Genomic DNA, 16060 nt, shown 5'->3' on the forward strand with positions numbered 1-16060 from the left:
CGTAGGGTTATTTATTTTAGAGAGAAACGCGAGCACGGAGAGGCAGAGATGACCGCAGTTCACGTCTCCGAAATTTTGAATGCGTTCGTCGTTGTAGTATATGGAGGTTTTGTTCGTTTTCAGATAATAGACTAAATTTGTAGGTGGAACGCCTCCGAAAGAATCGAAAACGAATGCTTTATCATTATCGTTTTTGTGGTAACATATCCAATGCGTGCCTGGATTTTCTTGACCATCCAAGTTGACTACTCCGCATTCTTTTTTTTTCACGGTTGAAGGTAACGAGTCGGACATGAAAACTCCTCTGAAGTGTTTGATTTGTAACGGTTCGATCAGAGATTCAATATCTCGGTTGGTGAGTGCTTCTGTTTCTTTTTTTTAAACTTCTTCATCACGCCCTTCCCCTTCTTCTCCATGGCCAGGTTGTGACGTTTCTGTTCTTCCAATTCCGCCTTGTTCTTCTTCGAGTCGATGACGGTTTTCGCGATGGCGGCACTTCCGCCGGCCAAACTTCCAACGGCCCCCAATGCTGCCAGGATGGCCGGGATGCTGAATATGAAACCTCCGATCTTTTGCTGTTTCCGCGAACGCTGCAATCTTTTCAATTGAGGTGTGCTAAGCAGCAATTTCATTCCATGTCCTTTCGACAAGCAAGAACGTTTCTTCTCGCGTTGTTTCTTGGTGAGTAACCCATCGAGGGCACCTAGATTTTTAAGATTGGAGTATGGTATCTGGTACACGACACCCTTGGGCTTCATGTTGATGCTCTATGTGTTATTTTCACGGTATGTTATTTATATATATATTCTGAGATTTTTTTGTGTAGTTTTTTTACGGTATGTTATTTATATATTTTCAAGGCCTCGCAGTCGTTACACAAATTCTATTACGTGTTTCGTTTTCTTGCCAAGAAGTTCCTTTGTCCCCTTGTACACGATTCGAGTTTTGTTCTCGATTAAAATAGATAGCTTCTCGTCGGATAACATGTTAGCGTATCGATCTGGTAAAAATAGACTGTATTGTGCGTTGAGCAACAGGCGTACCTTGGGACCATACTGGGTAGAAACGATTGAACCGGAAGTTATCGTGTAAGGTTTGTCGACTTCCAATTCCTGAATTTTTACATACTCGACTGACAAATTTAGCATTTGTTTTAATGCTTGGAGATCGCTTATTTTTTCAGTTGTCATATCAAGAAAAATTTCAAAGTGTTAGAGAGAAATTTAATTGCTTTTTTTCACGATGTGTGTTATTTATATATACCGAAGATTATTTTTTTACGATGTGTGTTATTTATATATCAAGTTTTTTTTTTTTACGGTATGTTATTTATATACCCCACCCCAATTTTTGTTTCGTGTTCATGGCGATGGTGGTACCCAGTGCGGCGACCCGTTCACCCAACGATGCGTCTCTGCTCACGAACCTTTCGAAAGCTGCATGCTCTAACTTTCTGTCTGCTTCGTGACGTGCGTCCAGATCCGTCTGCGTGGTGTTGTAGGCGATGTCGTGATCTTTGCATGCCGCGTCCAACGGATTCACACCCTTGTCTCCTCTCTCCAATCTTTTCTCGAGTTTGGTACCCGGTCCGCAGTACTGGTAGCCAGGTAGATGCATCTCGAAAGGTAACTTGTTGATGATGTCGTTCACGAGTCCTTTTCCTTCGGCCACGTTCCAGAATTTCGGAGGCAGCGTGTTGATGATTTTGATCAGGTAACCTATGCCCTTGTCGTCGTTCACGATGAAGTTGGAAAGTTTCGTGCTGATCATGTCCACGATGCCAACCTTCTCGTTGTAGAAATTACGGTTACCTGCATTCTCTTCGCCGGCTATCACCAACAATCGATCCACGAGTTTCCTAACGTCGTCCACCCAAACAAATTCTTTGGGTAACGTGTTGTAGCGTTTGACGCCGCTGCCTGTTTTGACCTGGTTCCAAATCGGTTTGATGAGATTCCTGTACTTCTCGCCGCTGCTCGATTTCACCCTATTCTGCGAGGCGTCGTTGTTCTGGTACAAGGCATCCGTCATGATCAGAATTTCCTTGTAACTTTGGTAATCTTCGTCGGTGTAATCTTTCGGCTGCTTTTTGGCGACGAGTTCCCACAGTCCCACCGTACCCGGATACCTGTTCCAACTATCCTTGTCGCCTAAATTGACTTTAATGTCGTTGCCTTCGAAGGTCACCTTCGATTTCCCAATCTTCCACACCACACCACCACCTTCGCTGGTTTCCATGCTGGGATACAATCCGAACACTTCATCCTTGTCGAATTTCCCCGTGCTCAGGTAGTCTCGTGCCAAAGGTCCCAACTCGATTTTATCCGAAGACGACGACGTGCTACCAATAGCTCGACGTCGTGCCGGTGCATCCTTCAGTTCGAACGGCGTCGAAGGAATGCTCGAAATGGGTGTGGGTACAGCGTAACTTTTAGCTGCGAGCGGTACGAGTTCATTGATCAAATTTTTATTTTGTTCCGTGACACTTTTAATTTCTTTACCTAGACTGCTGATGGCATCGATCACAGGTTGATCCTGACGTTTCTTCTCTTCGTAGAATCCTCGATTCTCGGATTTCCAACCTTTGAAGCGTTTCGCGAGGTAATCGCGAAGCTTGAGATTTTCGTCTTCGATTTTTCGTTTCGTCATGACGTTATTTATATACGTCGTTTCTCACAACGTTGCAACGTTTAGAAAGTCGTTGATTTTGTTTCTGTATTTTCCATCGTTGGGTTTTCTCGTCATGTCGATCGTCGCGAATCCGAAATCGTCACCGTTCCAGCAAGTAGAGCAGCCTTCCGAAAATTGATTGTAGCTCATGTCTCCGCCTACGTAGTCATCGTACGCGTGCTTGAGGTTGGTGTGATCTTGACGAAACAAACATATGAAATTGGCGTTGTCGCGCACTAACTGTTTTGGAATTTTGGAAAACGTTTGAGCTAGGTAAAAACAATCCATTCCTTTGTGACGACCTTGCGTGAAAAAGTTGCGAATTTCATTTTGATTTTCCAGGATGGCATCGTCGAACACAACGACTGAATTTTCACGACAATCGTCGAGTGGTTTTATTTCCGAGGCAAACGTTGCAATGTCCAGACCATCGTACAGTTTCATCAGTTGCTGGTATTTGGATTGCTCCAAACTTTTCGAGAACACGTACAGGTGCCTGTTCTTCCAATCTAACCAATTCGGTGCGAGGAGAAAATTGTCCACGAGCAGTGTCGTTTTCCCACACCCCGATGGACCTACGATCAGACAGCGGATGCTGTCGGGAAGCAACTTGCCGTTCTTTTTCTTCGTTTGACTTTCCGGATCCGGTAGACGCTTCACCACGTTCCACGTACTCACAAGATCACTTCGTCCGCGTCGATCCAACTCTTTTCCGGAAGTCCCAACCATTTGACAAACAGTTTGTCACCTTTCCTACGCAATACTTTCTCGATGAGGTACGTGTCGGGGTGTTTCGTTTTAGAGAGTTCCTCTTCGTAAAATCTCCCTTTCAAAATCTCGCCGCTACTATCTTTTATTATATACGTGTGTCGGTTTCCAGGTAGAACTCGAACCACCGTAAAGAGTTCCGTGCTCCAATTTTTTGTGAATCCCTTCTCGAAGGTGCGTTTGAATTTGCTGATCCTCACCCGGTCTCCAATTTTGTATTTAGCTTTTTTTGTCGTGGGCGTGTACTTTGGGCAGTAAACGGTAGAAATTAAACGCTGCTCGTCGGACTTGGTAACGTCGGCTGGCTTCATACCTATCGTTCTGTGTACCGTATCATTATAGGTGTCGACGAGTTCCGGCAGGATGTCGACCCATTTGTAATTTCCCCGAAGCGTGAATCGTTTCCACATGTGTGTTTTCAAGGTTCGATTGAATCTTTCCACGATGCTGGCTTTGATGTGACTGAAGCTCGAATAATGTCGAATCTTGTGTTTTTGAATAAATTTTTGGAATACGGCGTTGTAAAATTCTTTACCGTTGTCCGTTTGCAGAAACCGTGGTCGTCTACCGCCGCTTTCGCGAAAAATTAATTTGAATGCTTCCGTGACGCACGTTCCCGTTTTCGCCTTCAAAGGTAGAGCCCATGCGAATTTCGAAAACGTGTCTATGACGGTGAGGAGGTACTTGTTGCCCTTGTTCAATTTATGTACGTTTTTCAAATTGCCGCTACTCATCTCCACGAGGTCACTTTGCCAGAGGTCGTCGATGCCCTTGGTTACCACAGCCAAACGTTCGTAGTTACGGCGTGCAGGTTTATGCAATTCTTCGACGATGGCTTGCCTAGACATTTTCTTAGAGATTACGTTTCAAGAGAAGCACCAGCGTGATGGGATTCAAAGACGGCGGCACTTCGCTCGTGTTTTGAATGATCAGCTTATCGCCGGCACTCACGTCGAAAACGGTGAGATCTTCGTCTTCGTGTATTTCATATATGTTGCGCGTTTCGTTCCAACGTGCCAGAGGAATGTTTCCTGCTTTCTGGACACCACGATTCGATATCAAAGTCATGGTGGGAACGCTAGCTTTTCTACCGTGAGACCAGTACGAAAATTCGTTTATCTGAATCGTGCCATCGAGGAGAAACTTGTAGTACGGATGATAAGGATGCAACATGTACAGTTTGTTACCTTCGACGAACGTGGAGATTCTCTGTTGATTGGGTACGCTGTTGATTTCGATGGCTTGCAGAGAATGCAGTTTAGCGAATTTAGTGTCGACGCTAACGAGGTTACTGTGAACTTGTCCGAGTTTATTTTCGATGGGCAGCAAATGCTCGACTATGGTATCCGTTACGGCAGAAAACGACGGTTTGATTTTCACTTCCACGTTCAACTGCTTGTAGTTTTCGTTGAGTTCTTGCAACTTGGCACCGAAAGAAGCCAGCGTCGATTCCTGCGTGGATTCCAGCACTCCAACTTGATCTCTGATGTTGACGACAATGTTCTGAAGGTTCTCGACTTGATTCAATTTCGAGCTCTTCTCGGTAAGATCGTTCACGATGCTTCGCATCTCTGTAAACTGCGTGTGAAGGTCGGCGACGCTCTGGGAAGTGGGCAGCGTCGACACCAGCGAACTAATTTCGTCTCGAATCTGTTCCACGTTCGCCGTTTCCGTTTCTAGTCGTTTCAGCATTCGAGATATGTTTCTTTTCAAAGCGTGCAATTCTTTGGAGGTGGGGAGATTGGCCACTTTACTCTCGAGATCGCTCAATGAACTTTTGATGTCGCTCGAATCGGATAGTGCCGTCACCGCCGTTTTCAATTTTTCCAAATCTTCGCTCGAAGGCACGCTCGTCCGTAACGATTCCAAGTCACCCTGTATGTTGTCGAGTACGTGATGAAAATGAGCGAGATTCGTTTCGACGTTCAAATTTTCTAAATATTCGATCTTCTGCTGAACCGCGCTCAACGTGTCTTGAATGCTCGTCAACGCTCTCGCTTCAGCGTGAATATTTTTAATTTCTTCGTTGATCAATTCCAAGGACGCCTGAAGCGTAGCGATGGTGGTTTGAATGTGTTCGAAATCTCGATAGGCCTCCAATTGAATTTTTATGTTCGCGACGCTTTTACCGATGACCTGCAGTTCGTCCGACGATGGTAGGTTCGTCATTGTATCTTCCAAAGTCTGCAACTTGGATTTAATTTCTTCCAACGTGCTGGTGAATTCTTCTTGTAATTTGGAAACGACGACATGCAAGCGTTCTACATCAATATCGTTCACGACGGTTTGAAGTTCAGAGAAATTCTTTTCTATTGCGGAAGTTCGTTCTTCGATTTCGAGTTTCAATTTTTCCAAATCTTCATTTTTCGATTGAAATTGCTGTAATTTGGCCAAATCATTTTGAAGCGAATCCACGCTCAACTGTATATTTTGAACGTTGTCGTAAGAAGGTACGTCGACATAATTTTTTATGAGCGTTTTCAGTTCGGAATCGATTTTCAGAATGGGGTCGAGACATTGCGTTTGGAGCGTAGCGATTTCCGACTCTAAACTTTTGTTTAAGGTCTCCTGCAAAGCAATCACATCGGTCCTCAACTTCTTAACTCGAATGTCCAACATGAGAATCTCTTCTGCGTGGTCCACACGCTTGGTGTTGCCGAAAATGTCGTTAGGCATTTTGTTAACGGTTATTTATAATAGGATAGACGATTCGTAATTCTACGAAGAGAGGAATAAGTTTGTCGTAATCTCCGAGGAGTTCTATGTAAAAATAATCTCCTGCAGACACATCGTACGTAATGTTAGAAAGCATCTTGTCGTGCTTGATTCGAAAAATGTTCTTGCCGGTAGAAATTTTGATTTCGCCTGCGTTTTCCGGATTCACGGTGATTTGAAGTTTCCCGTCGATCGGAATTTCGTAGAAATGTAAATTGTTATTAAAAACATAAAACATCTTGCCCACATCGTCATTCAGTTTCGTCCAAATGCTGTTGAGGTGAATGATCAACAGACCGTTGAGTTTAGGTAACACGGAAGGTAAGACTTCATGATCTGGTATGGTTTCCATGATGATCTGTTTTTTGAAACCGAACAAGTTCATAGGCATGCTGGTTATTTAAGGATACGGTCAAAGTTTTATTTTGTAATGACAGTCAAAGTGTTTTTTTTACTCAGTAACAAAATGTTTTTTTTTTTTGAGTTAGTGAAAATTGTTGTGTGTGGTGGTGAGTGTTAATTATTTGCACTGTGCGCAATTCTTATTTATTTCTAAACGACGATGTCCCCACGGCAATGTGTGAATACCACACTCGAGAACGCACCTCTTGTCGTCATCGGGATCCAGCGCAATTTTTCTAACTTCGTTTGTGCTGATGATATGGTTGACGCTCTGGATTCTTTGTTCTATGCTTAGTATCGTCGATTGTGAGTAAAGGCAATCGATGTAATCGTGGAAGGTGAGTTTGTTCTCCACCGTATTCTTGCCCACACCTTTTGCTTTCTTCGTGACGCTACTCTCTGTTCTCATGGCATACATCTTCGAACGCAAACCCGCGAACTCGACAATAATGTCACCGTTACATTCATCTTTCAGTTTACCTAGGACTTTTTTGTTGAGGGATGGAATTCCAAATCTGTTGGGTTGAGGGTACGCAGAAGTATCGAAATACTCAAGCATGGAAGGATTTTTTATGTCTTCGTATAGGTTAGGTGTTTGTATGCTGTAAATGAAGCTGTCGGTGTCCGTGTACAAAAGTGATATTTTATCATTGTAGAAGGGTTTCATCACGTCGTAATGAAATTCGAACATGTAAAGTTTCGACAAGTCGAGAACCGTTGCGCCAACGTAAATTGGTTTTCTGAATTTCATCAATTTTATATGTAGATTGAAAAGTGCTAAATTCTCGTTGTAAATTTTTCTCGACTTGAATCTAGGATCGGCTATCCACTTCCGACATTTATTCTTATCGGAAATTAATTTCACGTCTACGTGCTTTCTAACATTCTCCATGGTCTTTCCGTACACCGCATTGTTCATTAATTTAAAGAAGTCCTTGTCTAAATCGGAAGTGGCAGCTGTTCTATGTTGTGTGTTAGTTTCTATGTAAGGTCTTAACCACGTGGAATGTTTAAACTTTAGTATTCTTCTAACATTCACTATCTGAACACCCTTCCCAATCAAAAACCGGAGATTCTTGTAGTGGACGACGTATCTCTGTTTAGGGTCCAATGTTAACAAAAGCTTGTCTTGAACCGAGTCGGGTGGACATTTGATTTCGGGAGTCGGAGGCAAATCCGAAAACGTGTCGTGCAGGTGGTCGGAGAATTGGAGATCTACCTCTGCGAAGAAACCACACTCGCTATCGTCGAGATGAATAATGTCTATCGAAGTGGGATCTAACCATTCGAATCCCCCGTAAGGAAGTTTCTGAACCATGGCATGTCCGTAGAGATTATTAACGTCAGCGTAGAAGATGTAATTCGATGCTCGATTTGAATCGTAATCTTCTTTCATGTGTACGTTATTAGCTTTCGCATGTCTCTGTACGCATTGCACCATTCCACCTCGTATCCCTCTTTCGATGAATAGCAACATGTCAACGTCCGATATCAGTTCCAGCTTGACCTTTGTCTGGAATAACATTGCCGACCACGCTAATCCCGGTAGACTGTAGAAATACGCTGGATCTAATTTATAAATATTCGTTGCCGTTTTCCTGAACGCTTGAAAAACATCCGCGAGTATCGTCACGTCCAGTTTTAAGTATGCGTCGTGGTAGTCTCCGAGTGTCCTACATTCTAATTTCTCCCACATGAGTTGCGCGTGTTGGTATTCTTCTTCCGCGATTCCTTTCTCTCTGAGTCTGCTGTAAAATTCTCTTGGAAGTGGAAGAGCGTCGTCGTTAAATTTAGAACCATCACTAACATATTCGTAAGGATAAACTCCTTTACGTCTAACGAGTTCTATGTCTACGTTGGGAAAACTAGCTCTAGTTATTTTAAATTGATCGTCGGTGAGTTTGTTCGCTAAAGCATCCAGACTTGCAGAGAGAAATCTATACGAATCCAGAAAGCGCATCTCGATTGTATTTTTCGTTCCCGGAATCGACACTTGCTTGCTGAGACTAATGTAGCGTTCTTCATTCTCGGCCAAGACACCTATACGTTTCGGATCGTAGCCAAGATGTCTCACCAGGTGGTGAAAATCATATCCGCTTCCGTTGTGAAAGAATATGGGGATGAATTTAGGTTTCTGGATTTTAAGATTGCACGTGTTGCAAATTCCACCTATGTAGTTTCCGCTGAAATGATCGTGGTGGAATATTTTTTTGTTCTCATCAGTGAAACTTTGATCACATACCGGACACACCTCAGTGGAATTGTAATTTTGAAGTTCATTTTCAGTTAAAGGTGCCATCGGTTTTGATGTAAGCAGTACGCTACCAATTACCTCAACCTCCTCCACCATTTTTTCCAGGAAGTGTTCGATTACATTTGGCCCGCGGTATATATATACTTCATTTATTTTATCACGTCGCACAACAACATAGCCGAAACTATTAGGTTGATGAAGCTGGTACGGCGTTGTGGAGGAAATTTCAGGATCCGGTTCGCAGTAGGAGAGTGGTTTGAGGAACGCCTCGAAATCTGCGACGATGATTGCGGGATGTTCCAACAATGCCTTGTGCATTTTGAATTCTTCGACTTCGTTCGTTTCGGGCATCAACATTCTAGCCGGTCTGTTGTCGCCGCAATACATTTTATGTTCGGCAAGTTTCTCCAGAGCAATTTGACGTCCGGTGTAATTTCGATAATCGAGTTGTTTTTGATCGTCGAACATGGTTAGGCATCTCGGGCAAACTTCGATGCAATGTTCATGCTTGGTTGATTGACTTCTGACCAAACGTGATAGTGAACGAATTAGCGTATAGTGATGAACATCCTCGTTGGAAATTAGAAGGAGATTTATTACACAGGCATCGTCATCGTCGATATCGCTTATCCTGACGGGATGCACGAGATATTTATCTGACGTGAAGGAATATACATTAATAGCGATGCGTTTTCCTGTACGATTTTCGAACTTTGTTATATCCGACAATGTCACCGGGTATTCAATGTCAGACATTACACTTTGAAAGTCGGTCTCGTATTGTTTGTAATGTCCAACCCACTGTGGATTATTTTTGCAATGAACAGGATGCAGTGCAGCCAACACACACCAGAGAAAACACTTGTTATCGCGGTTCTGTATATTTAGCACAGCCCTCTTGTGTTGAATGTTCGGTGGAAGAGGAACGTAGCTGGAAGCGCGAAGAGGCGAGAATTGGTTCACGTAAACAGTTAACGTGTGAGGACTTCCACATAGAGACCATCCCGACCCTTTAGCCTCGAAATCGTCATGTTTGTTAACCAGCTCGTTGGAAACTTTATAATAGAAGTTGTCCAAATTTTCGACGTTCGCCAAATAAAGAGTCTGATTTTTTGTACGATGATAAAAGACTCTTGTTGTACCATCGACTTTTTCGTATTCGGAAAATAGATTAACGTATATTTTTATGGAATTATTTTCCAATTTATTTTTTAGAATATTTATCACGGATGTTTTTGTTTCACGCAAGAAACTAAGAATGTCGCAGCCTGGTTCCGAAGTAAAAAAGAAATCCTGAATATGACGGTTGAATGCAGATCTAATTGGTTTGCGTTCATTAGATAATTTAATTTGCTTGGAAGTGGAAGCTTCCGTTTCTGAATTATCGATTTTCCTTTTCGATGTTGCTTGTCCGGTCGATGGTTTGCAAATTTTGAGATGTTTACTTAAATTTGTAATGCTAATCATCTTTCCGCATCGAGCACAAGGCTTAGAAGGCAAGGAACGATTAATTCTCGAACCTGTTTCGCTACATCTTGCCCTGTGTACCGATAAATTGTTCCTTGAGATTAGCTTCCCACAAGTAACACATTCAGTTTTATCATTTTTACGATTGAAACTGGTGGTGGATGCCATTGCTTTCTCCAAAATCACAGAAATCAAAAAGTCTAGTATATAGCGACACAATTTTCAGGTATGTTATTTTATATAGAATTTCTTGGAGTGATTACAAAACTCAAAAATTCAATCTACTGTAAATAGAATTTCAGGTATGTTATTTATATAGAATTTCTTGTGTGCGAATACAAAAACTCAAGAATTCAATCTACTGTAAATACAATTTTCAGGTATGTTATTTTATATAGAATTTCTTGGGGTAATTACAAAACTCAAAAAATAAATCTACTGTGAATATAATTTTCAGGTATGTTATTTTATATAGAATTTTCTCGGGGCGTTCAATATTGTCAACGGTATTATATTTGAGCGCGTCGCTTGTCACCTAAACACTACAGCTCACAGGTCGGGAAAATCTGACATGAAAGCAGATAATACGTTTATGCCTTATTTATATAGAATTTTCTCGGGGCGTTCAATATTGTCAACGGTATCATATTAGAGCACGTCGCTTGTCGCCTAAACACTACAGCTCACAGGTCGGTAAAATCTGACATGAAAGCAGATAATACGCTTATGCCTTATTTATATATAATTTTCACGGGGCGTTCAATATTGTCAACGGTATCATATTAGAGCACGTCGCTTGTCGCCTAAACACTACAGCTCACAGGTCGGTAAAATCTGACATGAAAGTAGATAATACGCTTATGCCTTATTTATATATAATTTTCTCGGGGCGTTCAATATTGTCAACGGTATTATATTTGAGCGCGTCGCTTGTCGCCTAAACACTACAGCTCACAGGTCGGTAAAATCTGACATGAAAGTAGATAATACGCTTATGCCTTATTTATATATAATTTTCACGGGGCGTACAATATTGTCAACGGTATCATATTTGAGTGCGTTGCTTGTCACCTAAACACTACAGCTCACAGGTCGGGAAAATCTGACATGAAAGCAGATAATACGTTTATGCCTTATTTATATATAATTTTCACGGAGCGTTCAATATTGTCAACGGTATCATATTAGAGCACGTCGCTTGTCGCCTAAACACTACAGCTCACAAGTCGGGAAAATCTGACATGAAAGCAGATAATACCCTTATGCCTTATTTATATATAATTTTCACGGGGCGTTCAATATTGTCAACGGTATAATATTTGAGCACGTCGCTTGTCGCCTAAACACTACAGCTCACAGGTCGGGAAAATCTGACATGAAAGCAGATAATACGTTTATGCCTTATTTATATATAATTTTCACGGGGCGTTCAATATTGTCAACGGTATTATATTTGAGCGCGTCGCTTGTCACCTAAACACTACAGCTTACAGGTCGGGAAAATCTGACATGAAAGCAGATAATACGCTTATGCCTTATTTATATATAATTTTCACGGGGCGTTCAATATTGTCAACGCTATCATATTAGAGCACGTTGCTTGTCGCCTAAACACTACAGCTCACAGGTCGGGAAAATCTGACATGAAAGCAGATAATGCGTTTATGCCTTATTTATATATAATTTTCTCGGGGCGTTCAATATTGTCAACGGTATCATATTAGAGCACGTTGCTTGTCGCCTAAACACTACAGCTCACAGGTCGGGAAAATCTGACATGAAAGCAGATAATGCGCTTATGCCTTATTTATATATAATTTTCTCGGGGCGTTCAATATTGTCAACGGTATCATATTAGAGCGCGTCGCTTGTCGCCTAAACACTACAGCTCACAGGTCGGGAAAATCTGACATGAAAGCAGATAATGCGCTTATGCCTTATTTATATATAATTTTCACGGAGCGTTCAATATTGTCAACGGTATTATATTTGAGCGCGTCGCTTGTCACCTAAACACTACAGCTTACAGGTCGGGAAAATCTGACATGAAAGCAGATAATATGCTTATGCCTTATTTATATATAATTTTCACGGGGCGTTCAATATTGTCAACGGTATCATATTAGAGCACGTTGCTTGTCGCCTAAACACTACAGCTCACAGGTCGGTAAAATCTGACATGAAAGTAGATAATACGCTTATGCCTTATTTATATATAATTTTCACGGGGCGTTCAATATTGTCAACGGTATCATATTAGAGCACGTCGCTTGTCGCCTAAACACTACAGCTCACAGGTCGGGAAAATCTGACATGAAAGCAGATAATACGCTTATGCCTTATTTATATATAATTTTCACGGGGCGTTCAATATTGTTAAGAGCGTTAGTTTTTGTAGAGCTCTCTTTTTCCATCTTTCCTCTATACAGTGAAGACACAATTAGCTAACCTAGCATACAACATACCTTCCTAATTAATATGGATATTGTCACACACTCCTCTTATTTTATACTGTTGTAAATAGAAAAGATTATGTACGGTAAATGTTTTGTACATTATAGGAAAAAAAATGCAAAATATCCTCCAATTTTAATTCGAATCGAGTCGAATTTTTACATATTTCCACGCCGCCACATATTGTCCTATTTGCTTCTTTTACTTGCCTTGCTTAATTAACTCTCGCTAATTAGCATTTTTTTGGAAGAAGTCAACTAGAACAACATATGGCGGTATGAGAAATATGCAAATCAAAGAACATTTTAGCAATATATGGGCCCTAGCAATTAGCTTTCTCGACTAAGAGTACTCTTTCAAACGTCTTCTGCTGATCGTATTACTAAACGAGGACGTTTAAAATTTTTGGGTGTTGAAAAAGTTTGACCCTACTTTTTATTTCTATTGTTTGCTAATAGATGGCGCTAATAGTACCCCCCTCCCCTCCCCTCTCCCCTCTTCTCCTCTGCTGTATGGCAAATAGCACAAACATAGAAATCAAGATTTTGGAGAGCAAAACATAAAATTTGCATGCATCTGGTGTCGAACCAGGAACTTTTATCTTTCGGGGCGTCAACATTAATTTTTTACTCAGCCGTCATATAACATGAACGCACGCAAAAATTCACATGTGCTTTTATTATTTTGTGTTCGGTAAGTACAAGTATATTCTTACATAAATTATTGTTTAATTTAATAAATTGTAAAACTCGGAGCCTGCTATACTAAAACTCCTTCTGTCTATTGAAAGCGAATGTTGCGTGCATGCGGAAATAGCACAGAAAAAAAACCCGGATGGAAGCAATTTAAAATCACTGGGGCAAGGTCAGTATTACGAGAGCGTAAAAACACGTGTTTTCATTCAACTTCGAAAAATAAGAATGAATGTGTGCATACAGAACACATATGCTTTCTTTTCACAGTTGTAAAATCATATAAATTGTGCATGAAGTAAGTTACAGGAAGGCTCTCTCAATTAGGTACAAGTATTGTACAATTAGGTACAAATTGTTGTACAATTATTTCCCCCAGTTGCCCAGTTGGAGTTGGGGGGGGGCATAACACTGGTATTATTTGTAATCACAGTGCTTACTCGTGTATTTTGTTTAATATTTTATTTCAAATTCACTGTCAGAAACTAGTGCTGTTAGTTTCTGCATGTAGGTTTATTTACTCTGTTGGTTGTCACTGTCAAGTTTTTAGTATTCGTACAGCATAAAAAGTTATAACCCCTCCCCCTCAAAAATATATACATTGTATACGCCAAGATGCCCAATAGCCTGGCAACACATCATGAAAAAACATGCCAAGAAGACCCAGTGGGTTTATAAGTCAGTGCTGCCAATTCCTATTTGTAGGTTAGCTTAGCCAGTGAAAGATCATATAGTAGAATTTTTGTAGAGTGGGTGTTTGCGAGTTCCACGATGCCTTGCCCGAGGATACCCTATGCAGTGTCATCCTGATTGCAGAGAAGTCCTTCGCCTACGACGTGAAGAACGAGAGGGTCACAGAGCAGTTTTAAAATTCATAAAAAATTGCCACATACTAAAAATCAACATCCAACACATTTTAGGTTATATAAAATTTGTGAAAACCTTATAATACTGAAATATTAAAACAAACAGAGTCCCCCTTGAAGGTTAGTTCGGTGCGTAAATAAAAAAATGATAGGTTAAGTTATATCACTTAGGATCGTAAAAAAAAAGATAGGTTAAGTTATATCACGTAACATCGTGATATACCTACCAAGTACGAGTAGGGAAAAAAATGAGTGCAGTGAAAATTTGTACTAAAACATCGCTAAACGCTATAACATCGACAAAAAATTGTCAAAATATGTCAAAAACTTATATTCGATTGATAAAAAAAAAATACCTACAAAATATGATCCTCAAATAATAACGTTCAAACAGTACCTAAATAAAAAAAATGATAGGTTAAGTTATATCACTTAGGATCGTAAAAAAATTAAATAATCGTAAAAAAAGGATAGGTTAAGTCGTATCACGTAACATCATGATATACCTACCAAGTACGAGTGGGGGAAAAATGAGTATAGTGAAAATTTGTACTAAAACATCGCTAAACGCTAAAACATCGACAAAAAATTGTCAAAGTATGTCAAAAAGTGATATTCAATTGGTAAAAAAAGACCATACCTACTAAGTACTATTTTGAAACGCCTAATATACACTACTGGGTACGTTTTCCCTAGTTGAGCGGAGGGAACGGAAAAAAGGCTCTCAAGGTTGAGAGTGCGACCGGTGGACTCTCACAAGAAGGAGCTTACCCTGGGCACGGAATCACCGCGCCTGAAAAGCAGTGTTTCCTCCCCCTCTTTCCTTTCTCCTCCCTCCTCGCCAAGGGTTGTAAGGAAAGCGGGAGGAATGACGTCAGGGTGAGATTCACTGAAGTCATTCCACCGGCTGGAGAAAGGTTCCCGGACATTCGGTGGCAAACGATTGGAAGTATTCGCGCGCTGGAAGCAAGGAAATGTATGCATCGAAATTGGTTTGGAAGAATATTGCGAGGAAATGTATATATATATATATATATATATATATATATATATATATATATATATATATTAAAAAAAGAAATACAGCCGGGTCATCTGCGATTACCTAGATGACCCAGAGTATACGCCGCTGCACGTAGAACACTTTCGTATTCTGTTTCATTTCAGAACCCGTGCTGTATCGTCGACTTAATCCAATCTATCCGATGTAGGTTTTAGGTTCTGTTTCTGTTCGGTTATTTCATGTTGTCTTCCTGCTTATGTTATTCGCGACGAAGGCTCTGGATTCGATAATCTGGACAATAACGGGATTGTGTTGGTTGCTTGATTTGGTGTCTTAAGTTCACTTTATGTCCTGTTAGGCTAATCGTGAATGGACCTACAGTTTAAAGGGGGATCCGAACCACTATGTTCCTCCACCGAGTATCGAACCCGGGATCCCTTAATTACAAGGCGCCCACGATCCCACTCCGCCATCGGGGATTGTGTTCGCAACGAATGAATCAAATTTGAGTGATATGATATGCAACCATTGGAAGACTATTGAAAGAAAAGCTACGGGAACCTGCCAGTTTTTCTACTGCAGACAGGAAACCATAAACATGCAAGAGAAGCTTATATTCTATGAAACCTGACGCTATGTGCTCGAATACTGGCTATATATAATCCATAGAGGCATAGCAACGTTAAACAACCTCTTATATGATACATATAGGTTTAAAAAGGTCGAAATACAAAGATTGTGTGCGCCTCACTGATCGCGTAGTGGTAAG

This window comes from Lepisma saccharinum, chromosome 24 (genome assembly GCF_977018435.1).
Source record: "Lepisma saccharinum chromosome 24, izLepSacc3.1, whole genome shotgun sequence".
NCBI classification, from domain to species: Eukaryota; Metazoa; Arthropoda; class Insecta; order Zygentoma; family Lepismatidae; genus Lepisma; species Lepisma saccharinum.